Here is a 20,503-nt window from a genome sequence, read left to right as displayed (position 1 = left end):
GAACACAGTTCGTTGAGGACAGAAATTGTCTTTTTAAAGATCATGACCCCACAGTTGGATATATCACTTCCATTCACATCCGTGAATCAGAACTAAGCCCCATGCCTATGAAAAGGGGCAGGGGTCATGCAGCCAGCGAAATCTTGGCAGGTTCCATTGTTAAAAAGAAGGGAAGACTGGATGAACCCTGAGGGAGTATCAGCTATCTCCACAACAATACTTGTTTAGCCTTCTCTTGTTCTCCCACATCATAGACACACCTTTATTCCCAACCTTATCACCTTGTTTCACAGTGAATTCTAAATTTGTCTAGATTGTAAGAACTTCAAGGGCAGCTGTTTTCCCTTACTCAGCTTTGTGAGCAAGGTTTTTAGCACTAGACTTAGCACCAAGTGAATGAATCCAAACAATAAAAATGGCAGGCCCAGATAACTTAAGTGACACTTCCAGTTCAGTCAGTACCAGCAGAAGAGCATGGCTCTTTCCTGTCCTGATTTGGAGAGATCATAAAGAGATGGTTATAAAAGTCAGATTTCAGGTAACAGAGCTAAGGTTTTTGGAAGCACTGATAACAGCTACCAGGAGAGGCTCAGGTCAGGTCACAGGGACAAATGAGGCTCACCCATGCTGCAATGTGTGTACTTGAGGGAGATTGCTCAGTCCCCATATGGCAGATGGGGACAGTTGTATGCCTCACTCCATGCCAGCTAGCCACTCTGTGCCCACTTCCTAGCTCTCTTCAAAGGCAGGAAGTTGTTTATCTGACTGGTCAAGTCTGAATCATTAATTGGGCCACAGAAGGACAGTCGACAGGCTTACTATGCCTGGAAAATCAGAAATCAGATATTAGCACTTTTCTTGCACGTCCTCTACCTCCACTAGAGGCAGAAAGCACAAGCTAAACCAGCGTCCCCACTGGGAAAAAGCTAAGTCTTTCTCCCTCGGGCAAGCTTCAGTGTGCTAGGGCAAGTTAGATTTCAGGAGCAGGAGAACATACATTTAAGTTTTAACAGTAAGCATCAGCTCCAACCAAGCTCTTTACCAAAGAGCTCAGCCTTGTTTTCTTAGAGACTTGCACATGTAATCACACAAAGTGGGACATGTGATTTTCATGGAATCATTGTTCCTTTATCTTCAAGCCGTAATGCATGGATTAGTGCAGGCTTCAGGTCTCTCTTCATCCAAACCCTCTCTTCAGCTATCCTATCACCTCACAGCCCCAGAGGCTCTCAACATCACCCGAGCTCTGTGATGTTTGCACAGAGACAGTTGGGCTGCATGTCTGTGGGCGGTTTAAGATCCTGTGAATTACGCAAATCCTGGCTCTTATATCATCAATTATTCTGGTCCTTCGTGTGGGCCTGTGTGGGCTGCAATAGTGTGATTTCTGGTTCTCGCCCTGCGGGGACACTTAGCAGCCTGACCTTTTGAGTCACTTCTTTACTGAATCGCTTTCCTTATTCGTAATGCCCCCACTCCCACCTTTCTCTACTTGATCCCCTTTTTGACTGGCACACTGATTCTTAACTTGCACAATTGTTCTCTTTCTCCCTTTTGGGTGTAGAGTTCATCATCCACCTGAAAAAAAAAAGTCAAGTGCAAATGTTCCCCCTTTAGTTTCCTGATTATTTTAAAGCAATGGTTTGTTTCCAAAAATAATGAGGACAGGGCAATGTTCTACAAGGGTAATGGGGAAAACAAAACAACACAAAAAACCTTTCTTGTCTTGAGCACTGAATTTGCTTTCACTTTTAAAATTATATATACATAAATTATAATTATATGTGAATACATATATAAATTATAAATATATTATATTATATATAATTGCCCTAGCACACTCAAGCCTGCCTGAGGGAGAAAGACAGCTTTTTCCCAGTGGGGATGCTGGTTTAGCTTGTGCTTTCTGCCTCTAGTGGAGGTAGAGGATGTGCAAGAAAAGTGCTGTCTGATATAATATAATATAATATAATTTAATAATTATATTATATAGAACTATATTATATATAATTTATATATAATTGTATATTATTAATTATAATAATATAATTATATATATAGAGAGGTATAAACATATATATCTTACTTAAAGAATTGTTTTCACATCAGAAAAAATAGTTATCAGATGAAATAAAATATATAAATAATATAAATGTGTATATAGGTATAGATGCAATTTTATACCACAGTCTACTGTCAGAAATAGCCTCCTGAGGATGGCTGTTCTGGGCATTTCACTCCCGTTTTTTTTTGTTGTTGGTTGGTTTGTTTTTTTAGACAAGGTCTTGCTCTGTCTCCCAGGCTGGAGTGCAGTGGCGTGATCTTGACTCACTGCAACCTCTACCTCCTGGGTTCAAGCAATTCTCCTGACTCAGCCTCCTGAGTAGCTGGGATTGCAGGTGCCTGTCATCATGCCTGGCTAATTTTTTAATTTTAGTAGAGACGGGCTTTCACCAAAGTGGCCAGTCTGGTCTCGAACTCCTGACCTCAAGCAATTCACCTGCCTTGGACTCACAAAGTGCTGGGATTACAGGGGTAGGTCACAGTGCCCGGCATCATTCTCATTCTAATAGAGATCCAGTGGCACTTACATAGCAATGTGCCACCAGATAACTGCTGCTGTTGTTTCATTTCTATAGTTCTCTGAAGCCGGAATAATGTTACCATCTCTAAAAGCTGGAATCTGGGAGTAGGGGTACACAGGTTGCTAAGTACCCCTTCTCCCAAAACCCTGATAGCTGCTGAAACCACGGGAATGAGCAAGTCCCATGACACACATTGGCTTCCCAGCCTGTCCACGTATAGAAGGATCATACCGCCTAGCCGGTCAGGTGAAATGTGGTCTGGCCCACACTTAACAAGCCTCACCAATCAAAATCTTTGCCAAATCATGGAATTAAACTTCTGCATCTATATCGATTTAATCATAATTGACATTCTTTACTTGTAAATGTCTCTCCTGAATATGCAGATATCAAATAATAATGAAATGCATTAAAAGAATGTTTCTCTCCAAAACCCCCCTGAGTGTATCACACTGTGGAATCTATATTTAGAATTCGTCTATAAGGCCACCTCCTTGGCTAATACACTGTTTACTCCAGCAGCAGTTTAACCGATATGTAATTGGGGCTTTTCTAGATTACTGATTTCTTATATAATTCAATTTGTTTAAAGTCTGTACTCTGTAAGATATTGATCTTGTAAAATTTACTGAGACTAATTTAATAATCCAGCATATGGTCTATCTTGGCGCACATCCCCTAAACACTAGAAAAGTTTCTATTCTTGGTAGTTTTTGGGTATAATGTGGCAAAATTGTCAATTACATCTATAGATCTAAAGGTGTTATTCGTGTCTATATCTTTACCGATTTTTTTGTTTAATTGTCTATTAATTATTGGAGAGGGGTATTATGATATTCAATTATGATTATGGATTTGTCTTTTTTGTCTTTAATTCTGTCAGTTTTGCTTCATGTCCTTTCAGTAAGGCACATATACATTTATGATGATTATGTCTTCCCAATGAATTGGCCATGTTTCAGTCTCGATTGTTGCTCTTTATACCTGGTTATACTCTTGGTTTTCATTTGGCAACAACCATAGTAATAATTGCTTCAGTAAGAATCACCTATGATTGCTAAAACAGGTAGGTGAAAGTTTAATGAGAACTAGGATATTTTCGTGTTGTCAAACTATCTCCCAATAAGATACTTCTTAATGACAAAACAAAAATAGTAACCTTAGAGAAAAAACTTGGCAGGAAACACCTTAACCAAGTGATTAAAGTTAATGAACAGAAATAGGACAAATTGATACAGTTTTCTTCTGGATGTTTTGCAGTGAAAAAGACACAGTATTACTCCTAAGGTACTCCTGTCAAAAATGCATAATCTCAGGCTAATCATAAGGAAACATCATGTAGGCCTAATTTGAGGAATATTCTACCAGAGAAGGCCTGTGATTTCCCAAAACCTCAAGGCCATGAAAGACAGGCTGAGGAATCATTCCACAACAGAGGAAAATACAGGGGCATGACAACTAAGAGCAAAGTTTAATCTGGGATGAAATTCTGAACTAAAAGAATTATTTTTCCTATAAAAAGACCTTAATGATACAACTGGGAAAAATTAAATGGGATCTGTAGATTAGATACTACTATATTATCAATGTTAATTTCCTGATTTTGATTTTTGTATTGGTGTTTACATAAGAATGTCCTGGTTTTTCAGAAACACACAGTGAAATATTTAAGCATGAAAAGGAATTATGTATGCAGCATATTCTCAAATGGCACAGAAAAAAATCTGCCGATGTGTGTGTGTGTTTGCATGTGTGTGTGTATGTGCACAGATCTACACACAGATAAAGATAGAAAGAGAGAGGGAATTGGAGGGAGGCAGAGATATGCAGTGAGAAATGTGGAGAAATGCGGTAAATGTTAATATTTGGTGAACCTGAGTAGACAGCATATGAAAATTATTGCAACTCTTTTGCAGCTTTTCTGTGTATTTGGAATATTTTAAAAATAATGTTAACTACTCTTGTCTTAAAGTCAATTTTGTCTGATATTAATATAGTTATTCAGCTTTGTTAATCTTATTGTTCACATGGTATTTTTTGTTTGGTTTGGTTTTGAGATGGAGTCTCGCTCTCTCACCCTGGCTGGAGGGCAGTGGTGTGATCTCGACTCACTGCAACCTCTACCTCCTGGGTTCAAGCAATTCTCCTGACTCAGCCTCCTGAGTAGCTGGGATTGCAGGCACGCACCACCATGCCTAGCTAGTTTTTTTTTTTTTTTATTGTATTTTTAATAGAGACAGGTTTCCACCATGTTGGTCAGGCTGGTCTTGAACTCCTGACCTCATGATCTGCCCACCTCAGCCTCAAAAAGTGCTGGGATTACAGGCATGAGCCAGCGTGCCTAACCCACATGATATTTTTAATTCCATCCTTTCACTTTCAAACTGTTACTTCATATTTAAAGTACCATGCAGTGACATTGCATCTTACTGTTTTTTTTTCTCTTAATCTATCTTAACCTTTTAATTGTAGGGTTGAGTTTATTTAGATTTAATATTATTATTCATATAGTTGGTTTTAGGTCTACAATTTTCTTATTATTCTTCAGTTTGTCTTTCTGTCTTCATTTGGGTTAATCAAAGATTTTCCAGCATTTCATTTTAATTCCTCTATTGGCTTTTCAGCTGTACTTCATATTTTTTCAATGGTTGCCTTAGCGATTCCAATGTGCATCCCTGTTATTACAGACTACTTAGAGTTAATGCCAGTATTTCTATTTCTAGAAAGTAAAAGAGCTTTGCAACCTTACAGTTCTATTTACCATCCGCTTCTTTATGGTGTCATGTCTTCTATATCTGCAATATATACACAATATTGTAATTTTTGCTCTAATCAAGTACATTTTAAGTAAAATAATAAAATATAAAAATACATTTTATATTTATTCCTATGCTTACCACTTCTGGTGCTTTTTTTTTTAACTTTTGTATTAAGTTCAGGGGTACAAGTGCAGGTTTGTTACATAGGTAAACTTGTGTTTTGGGGGTTTGTTGTACAGATTATTTCATCACTCAGGTATTAAGCCTAGTACCCCATTAGTTATTTTTCCTGATCTTCTCCCTCCTTCCATTCTCCATTCTCCAAAAGGCTTCAGTGTGTGTTATACCCCTTTATGTCTCCATGTGTACTTGTCATTTAGCTTCCACTTACAAGCGAGAACACAAAGACTTAAGTGTAAAACCCAAAACTATAAAAATCCTGGAAGATGATCTAGGCAATACCATTCATGACATAAGTACAGGCAAAGATTTCATGACAAAGACACCAAAAGAAATTGCAACAAAAGCAAAAATTGACAAATGGGATCTAGTTAAATTAAAGAGCTTCTGCACAGCTAAATAAACTATCAATAGAGTAAAGAGACAACCTACAGAGTGGGAGAAAATTTTTGCAAACTATGTATCTGACAAAGGTCTAATATCCAGCCTCTGTAAGGAACTTAAACAAATTTACAAGAAAAAAAACAAACAATCCTATTAAAAAGTGGGCAAAGCCACTTTTCAAAAGAAAACATACATGTGGCCAACAATCATATAAAAAAAAGTTCAACATCACTGTTCATTGGAGAAATACAAATCAAACCCACAATAAGATACCATGTAACACCAGTTTGAATGACTATTATTAAAAAGTTAAACAATTACAGATATTGGCAAGGTTGTGGAGAAAAAGGAATGCTTATACACTGTTGGTGCGAGTATAAATTAGTTCAGTCATTGCGGAAAGCAGTGTGGTTATTCTTCCAGTGCTTGTGATTATCCTTCTGCAGACCTGTGAATACCTTTTAGCATGAAGAATTACCTTCTATATTTCCTATAATTCCGGTCTTTTGGAGAAAAATTTTCTTATTTTTACAAATCTAAAAACGTTTTGATTTGCGTTTATTTGTCTGTGTATATTTTTGTTGGATATGGAATTCTAGGTTGACAGATTTTTGAATCCCCACCCCCATAGTACTTAAAAATGTCATTTATTTTGCTTCTATCACCCATTGATTTTAACAAGAAATCAGCCATCACATACCATTGTTTTATTGATGTAAGGTATCATTTCCTTTGGCTTTATTCAATATTTTTTTCTAATTTTTGATTGACTATGATGTCTTTAAGTATAATTGTGTTTGTTTTTCTCTTTCTTGAAGCTCACTACTGATGTTCTTGGACACGTAAATTTTGCTTTCTACAAAATTTTTGGAGAATTTTATCATTATTTCTTTAATTATATTTCTATCCTCATTATCTGTCTCCTCTGTTTTTTGGACTCCAGTTATATGGATATTGTAGAGCTTGATACTGTCCCACAAGTTATTGAGGCTTTACTATATATTTTTTTCAACCTTTTATTTTCTCTGTACTTTATTTTGAATTGCTTCTTTTATTATACCTTCATGTTCACTGATCTCTTTGTCTGCTGTCTTTAATCTGCTATTGAGTAAAATCAGTTAATTTTTCATTTTGGATATTATATTTTTCATTTCTGAAACTTCAGTTTGGTGTTTATAGTTTTTGTTTGTGTGCTATAGATTAACTTATTATGAACATACATTCCTTAAAGTCCTCAAACATATTTATAATAACTTTTTTAAGATAATTTTTTGCTAATCTCTGTACCTGGGTTATCTCAGGCTCAGTTTACTGATTTGTGGCCACATTTTTTAGCCTCCTTACATGTCTAGGTAGAGTATCATTATTATTATTACTATAATATGCTGGACATTATGGATGCTACATTATTGAGACTGGATTTTCTCAGCCTCCTTCAGAGTATTATAGGTTTTTTCATTTACAGACAATTAATTTATTATAGAAAAAGTCATTGTCAGCATCCCTGTGAGATTGCCTCCCATCATTTGCTTGAACACCTCTTGCAATGGGGAGCTCACTACCTTCTTAAAGAGACCTAAATCACTATTTGATGACTCCATTAAAAAGGTATTTTTTTGTGTTTAATCATAATGTGCTCTTTTTAATTTCACCAGACATGTCTGTTGCCTTTAAAAAAATGAAAGCACTTCTTATATCTAAAAACAGTGATCATCTTTCCCATCCCTCATTTTTGTAGCTTTCCATTTAGTCAACTGTTTTCCAGTTTCTTTTTTTAACAGAGATTTCATGGAAAAACTTTTGAATATTGTTCAACCCCTGAAAGTGTGCCAAATTGAGATTGTTTACATACATGTGAGAAATTTTCTGGGAGAGGCTTTCACAACTTTCATCAGATTCTCAAAAACCTCAGTGTAGTCTAGAACTTCATAGAATGCAGTTATTCAAATCTTCTCTCATCTTTGGATTATTTGAGACACTATACATAGAGCTTAAGAGAAAAGACTCTGGAGCTAAACTGTCTGGCTTCAAATCCAGCTCTGCTATGTGTCTTTAGACAAATTACATAACTTCTCTGTGCCTTAGTTTCCACACCTAAAATACTAATAATATTAACTACCTACTAATTGGACTGCTGTGAGGATTAAATAAATGGACATGTGTAAAACTAATTAGTAGTTCCTGGCATATAGTGTTTCATGAAGATCTATTATTATAGAATTAAAATTTCTTTTGGAAACCTTCTGCAGTATCAAGATAAGTGGACTGATCATGATCTACTTAACATGAAATTATTTTTTCAATTGCTATGGAGAACAAGTGGATGATACACATTTTAAGGAGAAATCTGGGGTGATAGATGGGATGGGGGAAAGGAGTGGGGTAGAGGCAGAAGGGGCAGGTGTTGAAAACTCCCTATAACCTGTAAAAAGACAAAGATCAGAACAGAGCTTAACCCACTGTGAGTCCCAAACTGACTACATCAGAATCATCTTGGAAGCATTTAAAAACCTTGTATTTCAGAGTCCCATCTCAGTCCCACTAAATTAGAATCATTAGGATGGGCCCCTGGGAAACTGAATTTTTAAACAAGCTTTCTCTTCCATTACCCATCCCTCATGATTCTGAAACACCCTAGTGGCACATGCCCATGAAGCAGTGTTTGGAGGACTGTAGGCAGATGATTCCTAAGGGCCGTGTCAGCATGAGAGTGGATGCTTCTAGGTAAAGGCAGTGATTAGCAGCTCCTTTGTTTTACTGATAAGTGCAGGAAGAATGAGAAAGAAAAAGTGACTGGATTCTATTCACTCAAAAACTGGAAAGGTCAGTCCAAAAGCTCATGTCTACTGACTTCACAGCAGGTGCTTTCAGTGACACACAATTTTATCTAATGATTGTTTCAGCTGACCCAGAGGCTAGGTTTCTATCATCTGCCAAATGATCCGTCTTGATTTTCTGCTTTATGAGAGTCATTATTATCTCAGTTTCTCTCTCTCTAAAATTGGTACAGTCCTGACCTCAAAGAATTAAGATGTTGTGAAGTTTAATTAATGTCTTCTGAGTCCCCAGATGCCTTAGATGAAAGGTGCTGTGTTGACGCAAAGTATTAGGATTATTATAGTTTACCAGTTGTCAGGGCCAGATCACTTGCTGGGCTGTGCATTGTGTCACATCTGAAAGAACAAGACAGAAACGCTAACATATCAGCTGCTGCCTGGAAATCCAACCTGACCTTGAGCTTGCCCATTCCTTATATTCCTTATACCTGAGCATGAAACCCGTGTCATACCAACGGAGGGACGTGCAGCTTTCTAAAGCTCCTAGAGAAAGCTTGTTGGGAAGCAAAGGGATAAAAATAAATGAGCTTCAGCTGGAGGGACAAAAGAGTATGGGTTTGGATCCTGGTCTCCCGCTCAGTAACTGAGTAACTACCAGGAACTCTTCACCTCCTCTTGATGTAATGAAGATAATGCCTAACTTTGTCAGGTTACTTTAGGTGTATAAATAAGATAATGTATGCAAACCACTTTAGGTAGCATGTAATGCTGATTAAAGGCTGCCTGCATGATGGATTCTAGAGGAAGAAACTGATGTAAAGATATCAGGAGAGAAAATAATAATAAAAGAGAAGAGTGGAATCCCAGACCATAGCCATTCTGTAAAGATTATATAGCTCCATTGAGGCAGTCAGGAAAATACTGTTAAGCTGATATTTTCAGACAAAATCAAGGCAGGTAGAAGTTGATAAAGTTATTCTATTCTTATGTCAACCCTGATAGATGACTTTTACTGTCTTCATTTTACTGATGTGGTAATTGAAGTTCATAGACAGACTTGAGGTCACAGAAGTCAGGAATGGTAGAGACCTACCTCCTGTGCTATGACCTGCATTCTTTCTGCTACATGACAGCTGCTTCTCACTCATATCCACATAGTGGACACAATGTGTGTGATTCATGGTCATATGTTTGTTTTGATTTTATCCCAATAAATGATTTAGTATTTGACAAAGTTACTTTTGCAAATCATAAGAAATGAAACAAACTTAAGGGGTCATTTTAACATCTCCACATTAATTTTATTTTTTTCTTCTGTGACAACTCTGCAAGGGAAACAGAATGGACATCATTTTTCCCATTTTACTCAACTGGAAACTGAGTCCCAGAGAGCATGAAGACCCAGGGAATTATCAATTAGCATAATTTATACAGAGATCAAACGTCTCTAGGGAGCTTACGTACATTTTGCTTTCCTATTTTGTTCCTAATCATATCATAAAATGAAATCAGCATTTCCTAAGGATTATTAGGCAGGGCATACATGTGAAAACAAACTCTCCTTTTTATCTCCCAAGAGTAGAAGCAGTCACCTTCCGCCTAAACTGAAAGAGGCTCTAGGAAATAAACACTTTCCCTCAACACAGGCAAGGGAGCTCCCAAGTGGGATATTTCGTGCTCAAGACATTCAGGCCTCAGTTCCCCCTGTCCCCCTGCTGTGTCCCTGAGCAGTAGTAACACACTACCTGCCGTGGTGAATAACAGCCTTCTTCACTGTGTCCCTCAGGGTGGAAATGATCCAAGGAACCCTCAGAGGGCTTGCTCCTGCAGGGTAGTTGCAGCTGAGCCTGAGACATGGCAAGGTTCACTGAGGGCCGGGGTTTTATTCTGCTTTTGTTCCCATCCTGATTAATATCACAGCTAATGACTCTCCAGACTTCGTGATATATGATGCTCCATTGAGGACAGAAAAAAATTGAGCTTTTACTAATTAAGTAGAACATCTTCGTATGCTGAAAGGTTTTGCAAACGAATGTAACTCACACAGAATTATGTTGGCAGGAGAGTCCCATGGAAAAAACTTTTAAGACCAGGGAGCAGTGAAACGAAGACCTAGTGTAGAAGAGAGGGAGGGAGACTTTTTTCTAAGGCGGAGGTAAAAAGTTAACGACACGTGTATATTTAGAGAGAGAAAAAGAGACACACAAAGGAAACGCATAGCTTAACATAAAGGGATAAAAGGCAAAGTAAAAATCTCTACAAAGTCTGATATATATTAACGGCACACTTGATTATTTTAGTGAGTGGACTCATAGAGGTATTCAATAATATTCTGCTGACATTTTGAATACTTATGTCATATAAAGATGCCTGCTAAACTTCTGTTTGTTCAACAAATGTTTATATTGAGCATCTTCTTTATATAAGGTACTGTGCTAGAACCTGGAGATACAATGATAGGCCAAACAAACGAAAAACTTCGTCGCTGAAGTCTAATTAGAAACACATTGATTAAGCAGAAGAATAGAAATAAATAATTCTGAGGTTGCAGTTACAGTGATGGATAGATGTATGGGTTTAGAAAGACATGTCCAACAGCTAAGTTCCATTCAAGTGTAATATAAGAAGGAAAGTAATAACATAACATGAAATCTGTTTTTCTCTATACAATTTTAAGGTTCAGATAGGTAGAAGATTGATCAAATTCATTGAGAAATGTACCTATTACATCCATTTTAAGCAAATTAAACATTTTTGTTTAGAAATTACATAATTGTGGAATAGCTCAAACATGTAGAAATGCATGAAACATGATACTTGATATGGCCATTCATCACTGACTACCATAATTTGGGCTATAATCTGTATATTCACATCTTCCTGAAATTCATATGTTGAAATCTCAACACCAAAGGTAATAGGATTAGGAGGTAGAGTAATAGAATTAGGATGTGGAGTCTTTCAAGGTGATTAGTTTATGAAGGTAGAGAGCCCTCATGAACACGATTAGCACCCTTGTGAAAGAGGCCCCAGAGAGCTCACCTAATCTGCCACCCACATGAGGACACAGCTTACAGGCCTCATGTATGAGGAAACAGGATTTCACCAGATACTGAATCTACTGGTGGCTTGATCATGGACTTCTCAGCCTCCATGACTATGAAAAATGGTTTTTTTGTCATTTATAAGCTACCAGCCTCCAATATTTTGTTATAGCAGTCCAAACAAAGACATTTCATAATTCTAAATTTCAATCACTTAGAAAAAAGAAAGAGGAAAACCGAGAGCCTTATATCAATCAGATACCTCACTTGCATTATTTAATCTTTACAATCTCAAGATGTGAATATCACACCCTTTGTACAGATGAGATAACTGAGACTCCAAAGGTTAAGAAACTTTTCCAAGCGTGAACATAATAAGTGGTATAGTAAATAAAATTCTGACTGAGCACGGTGGCTCATGTCTGTAATCCCAGTACTTTGGGAAGTCAAAGTGGGTGGATCGCCTGAGGTCAGGACTTCGAGACCATCCTGGCCAACATGGAAAAACCCCATCTCTACTAAAAATACAAAAATTATCCTGCTATGGTGGTGGGCACCTGTAATTCCAGCAACTTGGGAGGCTGAGGCAGGAGAATAGCTTGAACACGGGAGGTGGAAGTTGCAGTAAGCCGAGATCATGCCACTGCACTCCAGCCTGGGCAACCAAGTGAGACTCCATCTCAAAAAAAAAAAAAAATTCCCACCTAGAGTTTGTTAACTTCATGCTCTTTCAGAAATGGCACACTGCTCTAGAGTAAAGGACAGAGAAAGAATAAAGAATGTTCAACCCTGATATTTGGAAACAGGACACCAGAATGCTTTCACTTCCTCTTCTATCTTGCTTCCCCTCTTCTCATTTTATTGGCTACGCGATTAGGAGACTTATTTCTGTTCCTTATGGGTTATTCATATGTTCACTCCCACTTCATCTCAGGCCTAGGGAATGTTGGCAGAAAAAGCAGCACACCTGTTCCTCCTTTTCCACTTCTTCCCTTCCTGTTCACATCAGCATCTGAAGCTGCCATCCTTTGTTAACTCATTGCCATGATCCCTCACTGAAGGCAATATGCTGCCAACTCACGGGTGTTGCTATGGTGACTATGATGTCATAAGGTGATGCTACGTGTTCGGGTGAGTGCAAGGATGAATTTTTTCTTAATCTAAGATATTAACTTCACAAATATAGAATGCTAGATATTAAAGTAGAAAGGAAACTGGGTTTTGCAGAAACCCAACATTAGTGTCTATTTTTCTTCTGAGTAATCAAGTTGGACTCAACAACCTCCATATGGTCTTTGCCTACTCTAAGATTTTGTAATTATGGAAGTTGATGAATAATTACTTCTCTCAGACACAAGCAGCCTCACTGGTCTAAGGTTGCAAGGGTTATGATTTAAATAGGATTCTCCGTTGAAGAGCAAGATTGTCTTCCGGAAAATCTTTAAGATCTGGGCTCACTTCCACATAGCATCCGCGAGGTCTTTCTTCCTCCTAGCCTCAGTTCTACCATCTGTTAAATAGAAATGAAAGTGTCTAGTCTCGGGGAGCTACTGTAAAGACTGCATGAGAAAACATGGTCAAAGCACTTAGCACATAGTGGCTCTACATCAATGTTATTTTCTTTGCTTTAAATTTATTCAAGGCTATGTTACTTCGCAGCATGAACTCAGGCAAGTCATTCTACTTCTTTTAGGCATAACGATTTTATTATCGTTTATAAAAATGAGGAAAGTTGGAGAAAATAAAGATAGTGGATGTAAAAAAGATGAAAAAAAGAGAGTTATAATATTAAAGTCCTTCTGATTCTAGAGTTCACAATCTAGAATCTAAAGCAAATGATTCCAGGAAAAGAATAAATATACGTGTGTGTGTTGTTCCTTTTAATTATGCAAACAAATCCAATTATTGCCAAATACGACAACTGATACATGAAGTAAAATACTTGTCTTCTTAGTGAGTATTGATGAGTAGGATAATGCCCAGAAAAGGTGACTGGGAACTTCAGACCTACTAGAATTGTTGGTTGGATTGGGGATGTTGAAATTGATGGGAGAGAAGTTCCAGGGAGAGGCATGATATTCATTCTCAACTCTTTGAAGGCATTTTATATCCTAAAGGTAAAAGACTTGCTTCATTTGGCCACAAAAGTTAGGAAAAGTGCCTCTGGATGAAAGATAAAGATTATGAACTTTCGGTAGAAATTTCTTATGATCAGACTTCCAGCAGTTGAGTATGAAAAATTCAGAGAGGCTGAATTCTCCATTGCTGGAAATGTCTTTTTCAAGGTTAAGAAACATGTTGAGGTGTTTTGAGGGACCTAATGCATTAGATAAAAGTGTACATGGCAGGAAGAAAGGTTAGGAAGCAGTGAACCAGAGACCTTCAAGACCAGTAGTCGATTATCTGATCTTAGGAGGACATTTTACTATGAATACATTGCATTTGTCTCAGGCAACAAATTTGGAATTGATACATACACCATACATGCCTGCAGTGGAAATTGCTGTATAAATGCATGGTTTTTCCCTCTGGCTTCAATTCAACTGCTAATGTCTTACATTTTGAGGGGCATCTTTAAGAGATGAAATCTCTGGTTGACTATGAGAGATGGTTATTTATGAATGATGTAAGGGATAGTCAAGGAAGCAGTTGGACAATGCAAAAGTGAAAAATAGTTCATCCTTGATTAAAAGTAGTTCCACACAAATTCAGTAACTAGCCATGAACATGTAAGTCTCAGTCTGTGACTACCTCAAAGTATTCTGGTGATACTGGAGGCTAAACAAGGAACATAAAATAAAATCATTCTAAAAAGAAACATCACAAATATCTTAGTCTAGAGGGATGGGCCTTATAAAGGGGGTTGATATGGTTTGGCTGTGTCCCCACCCAAATCTCATCTTGAATTGTAGTTCCCATAATCCCCATGTGTTGTGGGGGGAACCCAGTGGGAGGTAACTGAATCATGGAGGAAGATTCCCCCATATTGTTCTCATCATAGTGAGTAAGTCTCACAAGATCTGATGGTTTTATAAACAGCAGCTCCTCTGCACAAGCTCTCTTGCCTGCCACCATGTAAGATGTGCCTTTGCTTCTCTTTTGCCTTCCACCATGATTGTGAGACCTCCCCAGCCATGTGGAACAGTGAGTCAATTAAATCTCTTTCCTTTATAAACTACCCAGTCTCAGGTATGTCTTTATTAGCAGCATGAGAACAGATGAAGACAGGGGTTCAGGGTAGAGAGTAATATTGGCCAAATGTGGTTGAATGGGAATTTTATGCACCATCAGTCATAGCCTTGCTCATCTGTGAAATGCCATAATGTGCTTTAAAAATTTTATGAATAGTTATTACAAAAATAAGCACACTATTAAGGTGATCACCTTGAACTATAGGTCAGAAAAATACTGGTGGGCAAATAAAAGACAAGCATTTCAGGGTATTAGAAGGTCTGTTGTGATGATTACATTTTGGGGGTGATTTATTCATTTCAGGCTTCCTCTCTGTCAGGTGCATGTGTGACTTCAAGGATTAAAATTGCAGGCTGTCAACAACTCAATGCTTCATCACGTATATGGCCTTGGGCAAACTTTTCTCTCCTTTGGGCTTCAGTTTCTTCTTCTGGCCATGACCAGGTTGATCACCATCTAGCAGGGAGCATAAAACGGAAGCCAGAAGCAAATATTCCTTACCCCAAGATCAATGACCACAACCTTTTACTCCATGACCATTGTCACTGGTTCTCTATCTTCTATGAATCTCCCTAGATTTAAGACCCCTGCTTCTTTCATCTCCTTTCACCAAAGCTTGCAATGCCCTAAGGCCAGATTGTTGATGCTAGCTATTTCTTCATTCACTTAACAAACATGTGCCAACAATCATTGAGCTAGGCTGGCCAACTTTTTCTGGAAAGGGCCAGGTAGTAAATGTTTTAGGTTTTGTAGGCCTATGGTCTCTGCATCTACTACTCAGTTCTGCCATTGTAGGGCAAAAGCAGCCACAGACAATGGATAAACCAATGGGAATGGCTGTGTTCCAATAAAACTTTATTTTCAAAAACAGGCAGAGGGCCAGATTTGTGCCATGTGTTATAGTTGAATCCCTAAGTTAGATGCTGAGCATTCTATGTTGAATAAAATCTGGTATTTGACATCAGAGTTCAAACTGTCTAGCCCATTCCCTTTTGTATTATCTATAGCTGCTTTTATGCAACATTGGCAGAGCTGAGTAGTTATGACAAAGGTCTTATGGCCCACAATGCCTACAATATTTTTTATCTTGTCCCTTGCAGAAAAATAGTTTGCCAACTTCTGGTTTAGAATACTAGAAATGTTACCATTGGATAATAATTAAGAATAAGGAATTAAGAATGAGACAGATACTGTTTCAAATTCAATAAAAATGCTATTAAAATAACAAAAATAACCATGTGTCAACTATGTGATAAGCATTTTACTAATAATTTCAAAAATTTCATTTAATGTGCTAATCATAGCAATTATATAACATAATTATTGTTGTACTCAATTTACAAATGCAGAGATAGTTTACCTGAGTCACACACCAATTAGAATGTAAGAATTCAAACCCAGCTCAATGTGTCTCCAAAGCTCAAGCTTAATTAATTTGGATCAGGAAGGATGAATAGGGAATTTGCCAAGCTGAGGGAGAGCATCTGAGGCAGAGAAAACAGTCCCTGCAAATATGCTGAGGCATGAACACATGTTCAAGATACAGCAAGGAGCATTGGAATGCAGGAGGAGACTAGACTAGGAAGGGCAATGGGCTGGGTAACGGAGAGGCTGGAATGCCAGGAGCGAGTTTGTCCTTGCAGTTTCTTTAGCCAGGACTGGCTGGTGTCGATAAGCTACTTAGTGATGATAGAGAGTATTAAAGCCCTGGGACATGGATATCTCCCACTTATGAAACTTTTCTTGTTGCGTTATGACACTCTCTAGGAGGTCGAAGGTGACTCTTTATGGCATAACCATCCCTAGCTTATTGTTTAGATCCTTATCCTTCATTGGAGAGAACAGTGGCTCATCCTACTCAGGATGCTGCTTGTACACAGTTGCTCAATTCTGAAATGTACTCACAACAATTAAACAGACAACATATTAGCTTGTAGGAGATATAATGGGATTGGAGGCCTGGCTCATTTCAGAGATTGCAGATGTTATGTTATTCTAAAAGAGGCACAGGAATGCTGTAGGACACTCACTTCCAGGGTAAGGTCAAGTGCTCCAAAATGTCATAGCTCTGAGCTTCTGTTCACCAACCAGAACAGTCAACATTAGATATGACCAGTTTGCATTTTTCATGCTGTCCAGCTATAAAAGGAATGGTCTTCCCTGAGTCACAGAACTGGTGGAATGCTGGCTTTGTGCCAGGAAGGTTATGTAATTTGGGTTCTACATGGTTCAGAGTAGGGAGTTGCACTGGTCAAATGATATGAATATGACTGAGGAACCATTTGACTGCCCAGATAAAATCTGCTTCAAGACTTTGGCTGGACAAAGAGAGAATTATATCCTATTCTGAAAATTATGTTTAGTGAAAGGATTGGGCATTTACAACAGAGGGATTTTCAATATTTAGAGATGCAAGGAAAGGCAGATCTCAACTCAAAATATGGAAACACATTTTATGAATTAGAAATGATAGTGAAATAATTTTAATCAGATGATATTTGAGAGCTTGCTCATCATTTCTCCTCCTCCACGAAATGTTATGACACAAGGCCATAAGTATGTATGCATAGGAATCTAAGGAAGTGTAGCTCAAAATGAGTTCTAAAGGTACAAAATAGATTTAAAGTCCTGCCTTATGTTAACATCCCATGCAAACTTTGCATTAAATTGAACAATATGTCTTTTTGTTTTAATGTAGCCTTTGGAATACTTATTATCCTGTAACATTGATTCTTGGCACACCCCTGGAGATACAGATGCTGTAATCTGAAAAGGATCAACTGATATCATGTAATAATTAAGACAATAACATCTCAGAGTTGAAATAGACTCTTGGAATCACCCTTTCTGATTACTATCCAGTACAGATATTTGTGTAGCAGGGTAATTTAAGGTCATCTGATGTCCCTTGTAATTCCGAGAGTCTATGAGTTCAGACTTCAATGAATCCCTACACCAATATATTCCCAATAAGCTGATGTTCTCACCTCTTATATGTTTCAAATATTTTATACTAATAGTACTATACACACATATGTACACAACTGCATATCCTGTTTCATCAAAAGACAAACCTTTAGATTATAGGCTTTGAATCAGGGAGATCTGGTTTCAAATTCTAGTTCTATAGAGTTGGTTAGCACTGTGATTTTAGATACGTTTCTTAATTCTGCTTAGCCTCAGTTTCTTTATTGTGGAGTGGGAATAAAAACACCTTCCTCCCAGAGTTGGTGTATGTATTAAGAGGTAAGGAACATAAACATTTTACCACAGTGCCTAGAATATACAATCTGTACAGCAAATGAAAGCTAGAGTTTGTGTGTGCGGGCAGGGAAGCGGGTGTGTGAGTGTGTATGTGCCTGCATGCATACCCATGCCTGTTTATGTGTGTGCTGTTTCTTATGATGGTGGGTAAAAAAAAAAATGATACACTTAATAAAAATGTGTGGACTTGAGCAGAGTTGAGTCACAGTTTGGGAATAGAGGGGTTTATGGATTCCAAGCCTAACATGTAAACTGAAAGAACAGTCCACTGAAAACATTTGTTCCTTTACTTCTTGGCTCCAGAAAGCTCCTGACACATAAAAAATTCTGGAATTCAGTTCTGTAAAACTGAGAGTCTGAATTTCTTCTTCTATGCTCAGACATATGCACTGCATGCCCAGACACAACAGATGGCCAGCTCTTTGCACACAAACCAGTTTTGTAGAAAGGCACCGGGCATAACAGGGAAGACAGAATCTCTCCACCAACATTACTCTCCTTGAATTGAAGAATACGCCTCTGTTGCTTCTCTTCATTGACAATGAGGAATTAACTGGACTTTTGGGATACCCTCTAAACCAATAATTACTGATGGATAGCACTGATGTCGTTCAGTTTCTTCATTAAAATGTCTGCTCCCTAGCTCTAAATGTGAGCTTCAGATCAAGAAGACAGAACTAATTATTTATTTTTCACTGGGAGAAGGACGGTGCCCATAAGGTAGGGAATTTCAAAAGTCCTTTATCTACTCTAGGCAAAGGGAACTTCAAGTCATTGAGTTCAACTCCCTGGAAAAGCACTGTCTCTGGGCAGCTCACAGCAGGTACTCAGTCATCAAAGTACTGGAAAAAATCTGTACTCCACATAAATTTGATGATATGCATTAATAGGAGCTGTGTTATATACAGTGAATGTACATAAAAAATACAACTCTATTTATAAAATCTTTTTCGGGATCCTGGAGCAAGATGGCTGAATAGGAGCAGCTCCAGCCTCCAGCTCCCAGTGCTAGTGACACACAGGACGGGTGATTTCTGCATTTTCAACTGAAGTACCAGGTTCATCTTACTGGGGAGTGCTGGACAATCGGTGCTGGTCGGCTGGTGCAGCCCGACCAGAGAGAGCTGAAGCAGAGCGAGGCATGGCCTCACCTGGGAAGTGCAAGGGGGAAGGGAATCCTTTTCCTAGCCAGGGGAACTGAGACACACAACACTTGGAAAATCGGGTAACTCCCACCCTAATACTGCACTTTACCAAGGGTCTTAGCAAACAGCACACCAGGAGATCATATCCCACACCTGGACGGGAGGGTCCCACACCCACGGAGCCTCCCTCATTGCTAGCACAGCAGTCTGAGATCTAACTGCAAGGCAGCGGCGAGGCTGGGGGAGGGGTACCTGCCATTGCTGAGACTTAAGTAGGTAAACAAAGCCACCAGGAAGCTCGAACTGGGTGGAGCCCATCACAGCTCAAAGGGGCCTGCCTATCTCTGTAGACTCCATCTCTGGGGACAGGGCATAGCTAAACAAAAGCAGCAGAAACCTCAGCAGAGGTAAATGACCTGTCTGACAGCTTTGAAGAGAGCAGTGGATTTCCCAGCACAGAGGTTGAGATCTGAGAATGGACAGACTGCCAGCTCAAGTGGGTCCCAGACCCCTGAGTAGCCTAACTGGGAGACATCCCCCACTAGTTGAAGACCGACACCTCACACCTCACAAGGCGGGGTACACCCCTGAGACGAAGCTTCCAGAGCAAGAATCAGACAGCAACACTCACTGTTCAGCAATATTCTATCTTCTGCAGCCTCCGCTGCTGATACCCAGGCGAACAGGGTCTGGAGTGGACCTCAAGCAATCTCCAACAGACCTGCAGCTGAGGGTCCTGACTGTTAGAAGGAAAACTAACAAACAGAAAGGACACCCACACCAAAACCCCATCAGTTCATCACCGTCATCAAAGAACAAAGGCAGATAAAACCACAAAGATGGGAAAAAAGCAGGGCAGAAAAGCTGGAAATTCAAAAAATCAGAGCAAATCTCCCCATCCAAAGGAATGCAGCTCATCACCAGCAATGGATCAAAGCTGGATGGAGAATGACTTTGATGAGTTGAGAGAAGAAGGCTTCAGTCGATCAAATCTCTCAGAGCTAAAGGAGGAATTACGTACCCAGCGCAAAGAAACTAAAAATCTTGAAAAAAGAATGGAAGAATAGATAACTAGAATAATCAATGCAAAGAAGGTCATAAACGAACTGACAGAGATAAAAACCATGACAGGAGAAATACGTGACAAATGCACAAGCTTCAGTAACTGACTCG

Source organism: Colobus angolensis, unplaced genomic scaffold, assembly GCF_000951035.1.
Source record: "Colobus angolensis palliatus isolate OR3802 unplaced genomic scaffold, Cang.pa_1.0 Scaffold514, whole genome shotgun sequence".
NCBI classification, from domain to species: Eukaryota; Metazoa; Chordata; class Mammalia; order Primates; family Cercopithecidae; genus Colobus; species Colobus angolensis.
Note: the sequence above shows the minus strand (reverse complement) of the source record.